The following is a 14,190-nucleotide window of genomic DNA, read 5'->3' as shown; positions in this document are numbered from 1 at the left end:
TTTGCATGAATTTGCATGACTAATATTATATTTGCGTGATAATTTATTTGTCTAATATATTTATTTGCATGATTAATATATTTATTTGTGTGATTTATTAATATATTTGCATGATTATTAATATATTTATTTGTATGATTATATTTAATTCGATTGTATAATTATTAATATATTTAATTGCTTGATTATTAATATATTTATTTGCACGATTATATATTTAATTGTATGTTTATTTCCATTATTATATATTTAATTGCATGATTTATATTATTATTTGCATGATCATATATTTAATTGTATGTTTTACATTGTTAATTGCATAATTATATATTTAATTGCATGTCTATTTGCATGATTATTAATTTATTTATTTGTGTGATTGCATGATTATTAATATATTTATTTGCATGGTTATTTATTTATTATTATTATTATTGCATGATTTTATATAAATTGCATGATATGATATTATATGTTATCGCATGATTAATATTATATTTGAATGATATTTAATTGCATGTTTTTGTATTTATTGTGTGCATAATTGCATGATTATACATCATTACTAATATTTTTGTGTGATTATATTTGATTTCATGATTATATATTTGAATGAATGGTTATTAATATATTTGCATGGCATTTTGTCTTATCGCATGATAATATATTTACATGATATTATATTTACATGATTATTATTATTGTATGATAATTAATATATTTGCATGATATTTTTGCATGAATATTTTAGCATGATCTAGGCATAATATTATTACATGATATTGGGTATGATTTATAATATATTTGCATAATAATTTTAGCATGGTATGATTTGATATTTATTGCATGATTGCAAGATTGCTTGATATTCTTGATAGAATTTTTGTATCACCATTTGTTGTAAATAAATAAAAAGATTGGAATTGATTAATTTGATTGATAAAAACCATCTTTGATAAGGCTTAAATCAGATAATTATTTTGGTACCAATTTTAGGTGTAAAGGGGTGTTAATACTTTTCCTACACATAATTGACTCTCAAACCTTAGTTCTGATGATGTAGACTATAACTTATTTTTTTTAGAGACCCTTAGTTAAGGACAACCTTAAAAAAGATAGATTCACATAGGTGACCAATCACACCTAGATAAAAAAGACTAATGGTGACTCCATGATTTTTGTGTCTAATGGATAGGTTTCCTAACCTAGACATTATGACAAGGTCTCCAACTCTTAGTTGCATGCAATACTGCCTATATCCCTAACAACCTACATATAGAAGAACAAAGGCAGTAGACATGAAAGAATAAAGCTTTTGGATTCAATGAGTGGATAAAGTAGCAGGTAATTGACCCCACATAGGAAAACAAATTGTAAGTAGGAAAGGTGGAAGCTTTGAGCCTCCCATATGCAGTTTATATGCCAAAAAAAAAATGAAAGACTAGCAATGAAGAAACCAACATGAAACCTTAAGCTTTGGCAAACCATATGAACACAAAAATAGCAAAAACAAGCTTTAAGAAAACCCTATATGCAAACCCTTTTTTCCCCCTATTTTGGAAGCCATTTTGTTGTTTAAAATAAGCTTTATTTAATGTCTAAAATTAAAAAAAAAATGTTAGGCTAGCGAAAATGGAGTTGCAAAGTTCATGGATAGTGGATAAGAAAGCCAAGAAGATAAAAAATGTGCCTGTGAACTTTAAAAACCTTTTTTTCCTTTCATTTATGTGTAACTTTTGGACACCTGAAATAAAGCCTACACTTCTCACATGAAAACAAATGAGTAAAAAGGAAGCACGAATTTTAGAGTTTATATTTGATACATTGTAGTATATAGATTCTATACACTGTCAGTGAATCAGATGATGATAACTTATTAATGAGGTGAATCTAATGATAATACCTCATTAATGAGTAAATTATTTTAATTTATGTACTTTTATTTTAAGTGTTGATATTTATTCATTAATGAGTTATCATAATCTGATTCATTGATAGTGCATGGAATCTATGCATTGATAGTGTATCAAATATAAATTCTGAGTTTTAACAGCAACAAGTATCGAAACTCCACTTGAGTCCTAGCTTTTTTTGAAATTACACTCGAAAATGGAACATAACTTCCAATGTTTCAGAAAAGAAGGAGAAAAGAGTTTTTTTTTTCTATTTTAAAAATAAAGCATAAAGATCTTGAGCTAAATCGGAAACTCATGTGAATGAGAGGAAGAAAATATAACTTAAATTGGCTTTAAAACTATTTCCATTTTATTTTCGCTTCAAGCCTCCTCTTTACCTAAGCTCCAAAAGGGCATCAACTTTCTTAAGACAAGACCTTCATTTTATCATCTTAACTTAGAAAAACATGCATTCAATCATGAAAACCTAAGGCCTTGTGGACGACAAAGAAAATTAGAATTGAAACTCTTGAAAAGAACATAGCCTTTTAAACTCAAAACCTTTTAAACCCCTTGTTTGTTCCTTATAACCCTATAAATTTTATGTTTACTAAACAAGAATGCCATTTTTTATTAATACAATAGCCAACAAGTATATCAAAAATAGGGGGAAGCTATAAAGCTCCTATATACAGCAACTAATGTAAAAAAAGAATAGCACTATGCATAAGAAAAAAATAGAATGAAAGAAAAAGGCAAGCTCCAAGCTTTCATGAGAAAAGAAACATTTATGGAAAGTTATTTTTTTCATTGCTATTTATGGCTCTTCTTCAAAAACCCCTTTGTTTCTTTGTTTTTTGCTTCCTCAACAAACCTTTTTTCCTTTTTGTCTCTAGTGTTTTGAAAACCTTTCCTTTTATTTGTGGTTGCCCAAGAGCCTTTTTTTCTACTATGATTTTTCTTTTTCCTTCAAAAATCATCAACTCTTCTCATTTATAGCAACAAACCCTATGAATATCCCTTGCATCCTTTCCCCCACATCTTTTTATGTTTTCTTTCTCCCCTCACTCTGTTACCATTTCCATCACCATTTGCAAATTGTTTTCATTTGTTTTTTTTGTTGCATACCACAAGCTTCCTTTTAGCTGAATGTCTCCTTCCTTTGTCTTGCATGTCTTCATGTGATGAAGAAATGGGCCTCATTTCTTTCTTTTTGATATAGTTGGGTTTACGTTTTCCTTTTTTTTTTTTTTTAGTTTTGGGCCTTTTTTTTTTACGTTCTTTTTCCTTTCCTTTTTGTGTTTTGGGCCTTCATCATTTAGTCCATTTTTTCCTTCTTCCTTTGTTGTTTTGGGCCCATGGTTGGGTCCATCAAAACAAACATGGCCTTTTTTTTTTTTGGCTTTCTAAATAAGCCCAAGAACAAGTAATGAATTAAGCTTGCAATTAGGCCAAGTAACGGATTTTTAAATAGGTTACATTATGGGCCACATAATGGGCCATGTATTGGGCTTTTAAATGGGCCATGTAATAGGCCTCCCAAAAATGACCTTAGCCCATGATGGGCCCCTAGTTTTATTGACTCTAAAACTAAATTAAATCAAACCCTAGTTGAGGCAAAAAAAAGCCTAAATTTAATACGAAATCAAAACACCCAAAATGGTTCAAACTAATACACCCCAAATCAAAATTACATCTAAACATTGTCAAATTGTTCTGGACAAAATTAGGTGTTTGCAACTAAACACCCTACGCCTTGACCTGCTACTAAGTTTCTTGCCACAATCATTGCTGCCTATGTTATCATCGTCGTTGACACTATTATTGCCGTTGTTGCAACATACGAGTCTAGAAACTCGATCGTCAGATTGAGTGAACACAAAAATTGAGGTTAGGAAAACATTTTCAATAAAACTAAAATAAAGGAGTCACCACCAATCTTTTTAGGATTTGATTGGCTACTTAAAAAATTTTTCTTTTTAATAAAATATTTTAAAAAATATAAATTTTATTAAAATAACATTTTGTTATGCAAAAATCAAAATTGGATCTCGAAGTTGGCTATGCGTGGGGAATGATTAGCACCCCTATATTGTGCTTTGAAGATAGTATCAATTAATTGCATGTTATCTTTAGATTTTATTAAAAATGGAACATTTTGGTTTGTGAAAATCATAATTGGGTCTCAAAGTTGGCCATGTGTGCGGAAGGATTAGCAACCCCACAGTCGAAGGTGGTATAAATTAATTGCATGATGTCTTTATATTTTGGTAAAAATGGTCCCACTTTAATGTTTATAAACTAATTCCTTTATTCCAAAAAGCTGAGTCTTTTTTTTTTTTAATTTTCTTTTGAAAGCAAGTTTTTTTTTTTAAACAAAATAATTTATTTTTGGATCAAAATGAAAAAGTCATAAGCATCAAAACAGTTCTTCCACCCTGTTATATTTAGGTGTAGTTTCAGAAATGCCTCTAGCTTGGGATTTTCAAAATTGCTCCAAAATAACCTAGATGACACCTCATGTAAATGATAGTCATTGAGAGTCCCCATATATTTAGGCCAAATCTCAAAGGCTATATTTAAATAAGTGTCATCTTATTTAAAACATTTTCTTTTGAAAAATCTCATTTATAAAACATAGGCATGGTATGCATGAACATAATAACAACTTATGATGCATGCATAATAATTAAACATGAATGATAAAGTATGAATGCATGACAATTAAAGATCAGATGTGACAACAAAATAAATATGCAAATGCTTGAATGGGATCAAGTTGGTTTTAGGGTTTAGGGGTTAGTTTAGGGTCTAGGTTAGGGTTTAGGGTTTATGTTTAAGGTTTGAGGTTTGGAGTTTAAGTTTTGGTTTAGGGTTTAGGTTTAGGGTTTAGGTTTAAGGGTTTAGGGTTAGGGTTTAGGTTTTAGGGTTTAGAATTTAGGTTTAAGGTTGGTTTAGGATTTAGGGTTTAAGTTTAGGGTTTAGGGTTTTGGTTTAGGGTTAAGGTTTGGAAATGCATGTAACAAAATTACTGAGATGCCATTAACAAAAATTCAAACTTCAATGCATGGAAAATGCATGTAAGAAAACTACCAAAATGCTATTGATAAAAATGCAAAGTTTGATGCATGGGGAATGCATGTAACAAAAATTACCAAAATGCTATTGATAAAAATGCAAACTTTGGTGCATGGGGAATGCATGAACATGGAAACAAACATATTACAAACTTAGGCATATTTACAAATGTATTACAAACTAAACATGAATGCAACAATATGATGAAAATGGATCAAACACCAATGTTTTACAAGCCAAACAAGGTTTGGCCAAGCCATTTTATACAAGTATTTGTTGCCCAAAAATTTGGGACATGTTTCCACCACTTTTGTTTTGAATCAAAATTCATACAAACAACTTAAAATCACCAAAAAGTATACTAATCTAACATTTTTTTTCATTTGAAAATCTCATCAAACACATAGAAAACTTCAAGAACAAACCAAGAATACCAGCAAGCTAACATAGAATTGAGCAACATCTAGCCACCAAATTAAAGGGAGGTTTGGCCGAAGCATGGGAAGCTTGGCGAAATGCTCCCATGGCTTCCATAATAATTCCATCATCTTATTTTGTTAGAACATGTATCATAATACTATATCATAAAGGCTTTTTTATCATATAAGGAATTTCATCAAATGTATAATAAACTACCTAAAGAAAAAACCATAAAAGCATGCATACTTAGCCAAACACTATATACAAACCACTAAATTAACCAACAAACATGCAGAAACACATAGTATAATACTCAAATCATCCATAAGCATTATTCAAAGAAGGAAAAAGACTAGAAATGACCTTAATGGGGGTTGGCCAAGGAGGGGAGCATGGTTGGCCGAATCTCCCTTTCATGGTTTTGATGGTGGATTTTTTCTTTTACTTGATTCCTTTTATGTCAAACCAAACTATTGATTAGTTGGTTGAATTTTTGAACCAAGCTTGGAGTTGTGGAGACAAACAACTATGGAGGAAGTTATCTTCTTAAAAGATAAAAAAAAAAAAAACATATAAAAATGATATGAAATGGTATGAAATGCGACAATGAGATAGTAGAAATTACACCTCCAAAAAAGCTCTCTAAAATTTTTTTTCCATTTGTTTTTTTTTTTCCTCTTCCTTTTCATGCCAATTCCCTAGCTGCCTCATTTCCATTAAGCCCTAAATAAGGAATAAATATCCCATGCAATGGTATAATAGCCTTTCGATTAAAAGTGCATCTAAATGCTACTATTTCTTCCTTGTTTATTCACCAAGCAATCACATTTTACCATTTGATCAATGCCTTTTAAAGATCAATGGTCCATGATAAATTCAGAATAAAATGAGGTTTTTGAAACAACTAGAACCTTGTGAAAAGATCGAATTACCCTTATTAAAGTTTTAACTTTTTATGCAATTTTCTTGCAAAACCATGATACCTTTTTGGTTTTTGTGATTTTAAAGCACCAAAAATCTCAAATACTATGAAATTATGATATAAAAGTTTTTATGAAAAACTGACCATGTTAGGTCAAATTATGAAAATACCTTTAAAAGGTATTTTGGTAATTTCACTCATTTGAGGTGTGATTAAGGTTTTTAATGCACCAAAAATCTTAGAATAATATGAAAAGATGATCTGGAGCATTTCACAAAAAATTGACCTTAGGAAGGTCAAATTTAAAAAGAAAAACCCATTAGAGCATTTTGATAATTTCACACCTCCCGAAGTGCAATCAAGGTTTTAATACACCAAAAATCAAGATAAAATTATATTTAAATGTGATCTAAAAGTTTCATAAAAAATCCAACTTCAAAAATGTCAAATTACAAAAGTACCCTTTAAGGCCATTTTGCTAATTTTACCCTTCTCAAAGTACAATTAGGGTTTTCAATGCATTAAAATTGCAAATATCATCTTCCAGGCTCATTGATCCCATTTGATTGTGAATTTTGATGATTAACTCGAGTTCGATCCAATTTGACTAATTTTGACCATATTTGACCAAGTTTGACTTTGTTTAACCAAATTTGACTAAGTTAGACCATTGGGCATTTGGGTCATATTGGTTCTAAATTCAATTTTGAAGACTTGTCAAAGTTAAAGAAATGTTGGATTCGAACTAGATCAAATTTTAAAGCCTCACAACTAACTAGGTTATGCTCGTATAAAATTAGGTGTATATCGCTACCTTTCTTTGTATATTTATAAGAATAAAAAATAATGCAAAGACAAATGGGCTTGAAAGGTCTTTACTTGGTGCACCCTTTTTTTTTGTTTCTGTTTTGTTTTTTATCTTTTGCCATTAGAGATTTTAAAAACTTTTTTTAATTTTGAAAAACTTCTTTAAATAGAGGCTTCAAAACTTTAAAAATTTGAACTTTGAAAAGGCTTATCCTAAACAAAGGCTTTGAAACTTTAAAAATCTCATTTTTGAAAAGCTTCTCTTAAATAAAGACTTTAAAACTTTAAAAATCTTATCTTTAAAATACACTTTCTAAACAGATGCTTTGAGACTTTAAAATTTTCATTTTTGAAAATCTCTTCCTAAATAGAGGCTTTGAAACTAAAATTTTTAATTTTTGAAAAGCTCTTGTTAAATAAAGGCTTTGAAACTTTAAAATTTTCATTTTTGAAAAGTTTCTTTTAAATAGGAGCTTAGAAACTTAAAAAAAAAAAAAAAATCTCATATTTGAAAAGCTCTTCCTAAACATAGGTTTTAAAACTTTCAAAATCTCATATTTGAAAAGCTCATTCGAAACAAATGCTTTAAAACTTTAAAATTTTCAATTTTTTAAAATTTTCTCATAAACAAAGGCTTTGAAACTTTAAAAATCTTATCTTTGAAAAGTTCGGCTATTTTTGAGGCCTTTAAAAAGGATTTTTTTCTCTAAAAAGAAAATTGTTTGTTCTCTTTGGGCTTTTCTTGAAAAGTGTTCATCTTCTAATGGTGTGTTTGATTTTCTAAAGTCAAATTCATTGTTCATGCAACAGAGGTAATGAATGTAAGACACACATTGTATGTGTTCAACAATTTTGTTCACATAATGCACTCATTTTCGAAAACAAAGTTTTCATGACAATAACTATCTTCAAACTTCTTGGTTTTCGGCAAATTATTAGTAATCAAATCATACTCATTTGGTCGAAATCTTTCTCTTAATTCAAGTATTCCTTTCTCTTTCTTTCTTTGTCAATTTCTTTTGTCTTGATCTCTCTAGTGACTATCTACTGATTTTTGCTAAAAACACCATCTCTCATTTTCCCTTAGCATTATCATTCATCCTTTATCTTCATTTATTCATTTTTTTCAACATTCTCCATTCATTCATTCACATTTTTTAGTTCCCATTTATCCATTCTTTCATTCCTTTATTCATCATATCGTCTATTATCATTGATCCATATTCTTTATTCTTCACTTCATTCATTCATTTCTTCCTATTCTTTCTTGCATTCATTAGCCATCACTGAACACTTCCATTTTTCATTCTTTTATTCATTTTCATCTTTACATTCATCATCATTTTCATTTATCTTTCCATTTTCATTTTTCATTTTTTTTGTTAAACCTCTATTTGTTTACTTTTGTTATCCTAAAACCTTAATTGAATCCTAATTCAAGTTTTAGTATAAGGATTATCAATCATTACCACCAATATTATGTCAAATGCAATACCCTTTTTCAATCAAGAGATGAATAATAGGAATTTGAACAAAGAGAACCAAGGTATTAATTTGAAATTTTGAATAAGTTTGTTTCATAAGTGGCTTTGAAAAAGAAGGAGAAATATACAATTTAGTTTAAATAGAGAATGTTGTGATGATATCAAGGATCCATTTTGAATTTTTTGAATACTAAAAATTAAGGTAGATCTAAGTCATTTACACCTGATCTTCTTTCAAAAATTCTATCTCATTAACGGTCTTGATCATTGTTGGCCCATCGAGCTATAATCATGCGCTCTAATTTGACAATGATAACTTGTCCTCTTTTTTCTTCAAACTGAACATGCCATTGCCCCTATATCTTTTTGCTTAAAGTCTATTACCTACTCATTTCTCCATTTTCCTCCTTATACCTAAGTCACTCTTTCGAGTTTTTAGCTTAGCTATTTTCCCCATGATCTAGATCTCTTTTTTTGGGTTTTAAACCTAGATTTGCTTTTTTTTTTTTCCATCCAAAATATTTCTTAACTGTATTTGAATTCATAGGGTTTGGTAATTCATCTGCATCCATTTCTACTAGTATTACGACTCCGGTAGAGAATGCCTTCTTCACTATATATGGACATTCCTAATTAGGTGTCTATTTTTCTTTATTGTCATGTTGGTTGGGCAATATTTTTTTCAAAACTAACTTTCCTTCATGGAAATGCCTATGCCTTATCTTCTTATCATGTGCACTCATCATCCATTTTTGATACATCTGGATATGACTAAGTGTCATAAGTCTTTTATTTTTTATTAAGTTTAACTATTCATAATGATTATGGACCCATTCTGTCTCTTCCAATTGTACTTTCGTTAAGACCTTTAAAAAAGGAATTTCTACTTCAATTGGTAGGACAACCTTCTTTCTATATACTAAAGAAAAAAAAGTTACCCTAGTAGAAGTATGGATTAATGTTCTATATACGAGCAAAGCAAATGGTAACTTTACATGCCAATCTTTATAAGTATCAGTTATTTTCTATAATATCTTCTTGATATTCTTATTGGCAGCCTCCACTACCCCATTCATCTTTAAACAGTAAGGTGTTGAGTTATGATGTCTTATCATAAACTGAATGCGCACTTTTCTCATCATTTTGTTATTCAAATTGATAGTATTACCCAAGATGATCATCTTTAGAGATGATCCTCTCAGGTAACCCATACTAATAAATTATTTCCCTTTTAATAAATTTACATACAAACGATCGAGTTATGCTAGCATAAAAGGCCACTTCTACCTATTTTATGAAATAATCAATCATTATAAATATAAATCGACGTCCATTCGAAGCTTTTGGGGTGATAGGTCCAATCATATCCATTCCTTACATAGAAAAAAGCCATGGAAGGGCTAGGACATGTAATGATACAGGAGAAGCATGAATCTTATCTATATAGATCTGGCATTTATTGTATCTTTTTGCATGATTGATTCAATCACTTTCCAATGTCAACCAATATTATCTTGCCCTCATTATTTGTCTAGCCATCATGTGGCCATTGACATGTGTTCCATATATCCTCTCATGCATTTGTTCAAGTATTTTCTTTGCTTTTATAGTGTTTACATATCTTAGCAATACTTTGTCTTAATTTTTCTTATACAAGACTGGATCATCAAGAACAAACACCATTGCCAATCTTCTCAAAATCCTTTTATCTTTTTTTGATACATGCTTAGGATATTTCTAATGCTTAACAGATTGCATGATATCATGATACCAGGGTTGGCCATCAACTTTTTTTTCCAAACTTACATAATGTGCCGAAAATTTGAGAGTTTGTATCCAAATAGGCTTAATTTTGGCATTTGCATTCAATTTAAACATTGCTAAAAATATAGCCAAAGCATCAGCTATTTGATTTTCATCTCAAGGTACATGTTGAAACTAAATGTCTTCAAATTGATCTATTAACCCAACAATAAATCTTTGATACAAAACCAACTTTAGGTTTCTTATTTCTTATTTCTTATTTCTTATTCACCTTTTAACTAATAAATTACTACTGCTGGATCCTTGAAAACTTTTAAAGTCCTGATCTTTCTATCCAAAGCCATCTATAAACCCATATTACACACCTCATATTCTGTTATATTATTGATGCAGTAAAAAGGTAACTTATAGTGTTAGGGTAATATTTTTTTTTTAGGGATATCAATATGGCTTCAATATCGTGTCCCAAATCATTTGATGCCTCATCAAAGAACATTATCCATGTAGTCACTAAAGATTCTTCATTCTCTATAGATAGAATGGCCATTAGATCTTTGTTTGGGAATTAAAACTTCATTGGCTTGTAATCATCAGTAGCTCGATTGGTAAGAAAATCAATGATTCACTCCATTTAATGGCCTTTTATTCCACATAAATGATGTTATATTCAGAGAACATAACTTGCCACCTTTCTATTCTCCCTGATAAAGAAAGCTTCTCGATTGTATACTTGAGAGGGTCTAACTTTGATACTAGCCAAGTTGTATGGTAGAGCATATATTTTCCAAGCCAATGAGTGGTCAATACTAAAGCATAACACATCTTCTTAAGTTATGAATACTTGACTTCATAATTAATAAACTTCTTACTTAGATAATAGATGGCCTACTATTTCTTACCAGTTTTATCTCTATGCTTAACACATATCCCATAGAGGCTTTACTTAAAGTTAAATATAGGATCAAAGGCTTTTTTGTAACAAGGAGCACCAATATTAGTGGATTCATCAAATACTCTTTAATTCTATTAAAGGCATCTTGGCATTTTTCATTCCATTCTTCAGGGTTAGATTTTTTAAGTAGCTTGAAAATGGAGTCGCATTTAGCTATGAGCTGAGAAATGAATCAAGTGATATAGTTTAGTCTTCCATAGAAACTCTTCACCTTTTTATGCGTATACAGGAGAGCCAACTTTGTAAATGCCTATATTTGATCTAGATCCATCTTGATTCCTCTCTCACTAACCATGAATCCTAATAATTTTCTTGATTTCACCTTAAATGTGCACTTTGCTGGGTTTAACTTGAGTTGATACTTACCTAGCCTTTCAAAGAGCTTTTTAATGTTCTGTACATGATTTTCACCTTTGAGACTTTACAATCATATCATCAACATAAATTTCAATCTCTTAGTGCATCATATCATGAAAAATAGTGACTTTGGCCCTTCGATAGGTAGCACCAGCAATTTTCAACTTAAATTGCATGACCTTATAACATAATGTCCCCACATGTCATGAACATGGTTTTCTCCATATCCTTTTGTGCCATTATGATCTGATTATAACAAAGAAGCCATCTATGAAGGAAAACACCTAATGCTTTATTGTGTTGTCAACTAAAGTGCTAATATAAGGCAATGGGAAATTATCTTTAGGGCTAACCTTATTCAAATCCATACAGTCCACACACATTCTCACTTTTCCATCTTTCTTAGGAACTGAGACTATATTAGTGACCCATTTGGGGTATTTAGCCATTGCTAGAAAGCAAGTGCCAAACTATTTCTTAACTTCTTCTTTAATCTTCAACAACATCTCTAGCTTCATATGCCTCAACTTCTATTTTACTGGTTTGCAACCTAAGACTAAAGGTAGTTTATGTTCTACAATATGATCATGCAAACACATCCACATACTCCTAAAATAATTCTTACAATCTTCGTCATTCTTCATGTGAAAAGGATGTACCCATCTTTACTTTCTTTTTATTCTTTTCATTCTTCAAATTAATCATATCAACTGCTTCATTATGGGTTTTTATTATTTTTTCCTATACTCTACAAGTCTCATCAAATCGAGAGGCAAGACATAGTTTTTTGAATCCACATCATCAGGCTCGTTAACTTGAATAAAACTCTCAAAATCAAATTTTGAATAATAGTCGCGACCATCCATAATATTTAGTATTCAAAAACCTAAAAATTATTAAGATTGCAAGCATATAATGGATATTTTGGCAAGGATATAAGATATATTGTCACAAATAAAAGAATGTTTAAAAGAATTGGAAAGAATGGAAAAGAATATGTCATGAAAAATGCATTGAATTTGACATTTTATTGATGATGCTAAATAATAAGTACATACAAACTTTTCGCATGTCCTTAGGTCGAGGCATTAAGATTTACATTCATGGATAACGAAAAGAAATCGGTCTCTACACTCTATTATTAAAAGGAAATAAAAAGATCTTATCCTTTATTCTTATGGCTTGATCTTCTTCTTTTAGTTTCAGACTCATCCCTGAGAAAGCCACCTTTATCTTTTCTATTGGCACTTTTGCCTTTGGCACCTCAAGATAAGCATACCTTTCAAAATGTAAAGTGTCATATAGGTATGGAAAGACCATTTTACCTTCATTCATCTCTTGCCTTTTGAGGTGGGCTATTCTCTTCTCTAGCATAGCTTTCTTATTGTTTGTAGTAGTTAGTTGGTAGCCTAAACTGAATTTCTCCTTATTTTTTTCATCCCTTGCAATGTTGGTCTAAGACCTAGACCAAGTTACCATCCCTTAACATTTTGTTTTACTAGCATATTTGTAGTCTTAACATACGTGGTGTTAACAACTTTAAAGGCACAAAGAGAGCATTCAAGTGCTTTTCTTATAGCTTCCACATAAGGGGTTGTCAAAGTCTTAGTTACTAGCAAATCTTTTTTTCCACCCTAACTTGTTTCCCATCAACCATAAATTTCACTTTTTGATGTAAAAATGATGGCACGTTACCTGTTATATGGATCCACGACCTCCTTAACAAGTTACTATATGATGGTGAAATATCCATGACTTGGAATTTGACATTAAAAGTGTAAGGAACCATCTGTAGCAAAATCTCTATGTCTCCAATCACTTTTCTCCTTGACTTGTCAAAGGCTCTGACTATCATGTGGCTATTTTTCATATAGAAAGGATTAATTGATGACTTTGTCAAAGTAGCCACTGGTATAACGTTAATAGATGATCTATTGTTAATCAAAACATTTGCCATAGTATGGCTCTAACAGTTTATCGTGATATGCAAGGCCTTCACACTGCATGCCTTTCTAGCAAATTCTTGTCATCATTAAATGTAATAAAGTTTGGGGGCCATTATACTTCCCATCAAGTGGTTTACTTTCTAGACTAAAATATCATGATTTATATAGGCCTAGTTCAGCATTTTCAGTAGTGCATTCTTGTGAGTCTTAAAATTTAGTAACAGAGACAACAGTGAGATCTATGCTGGCATTTTATTAAGCTGATCTATTACACTATATTCAATATTTCTGACAATTTTTAGAAACTTCCATGCTTTCTTTTCTATCATGGGTTTCTTGTGCTATACTATTGGATTTATTATAGTAGGAGCCTTTTCTTCATTTTTATTCTCTTCTACTACCTTTGCCTTTTCCTTTTCCTTTCTTATTTATTCTAATACATTAAGAGCATAACATTGACCATTCTGGGTCACCCTCTAACCCCTGATATATTAGTCACATCCCTAATATTTGAACTATTCAAATTATTATTACCACCAAATCCTTGGACTACCACATCGCAGTC

The sequence above is a fragment of the Durio zibethinus genome, chromosome 3, assembly GCF_047325235.1.
Source record: "Durio zibethinus cultivar Kanyao isolate XHJ-2024 chromosome 3, ASM4732523v1, whole genome shotgun sequence".
Taxonomy (NCBI): Eukaryota; Viridiplantae; Streptophyta; class Magnoliopsida; order Malvales; family Malvaceae; genus Durio; species Durio zibethinus.
The sequence above is the reverse complement of the archived record's forward strand: the minus strand, read 5'-3'. Positions refer to the sequence as shown.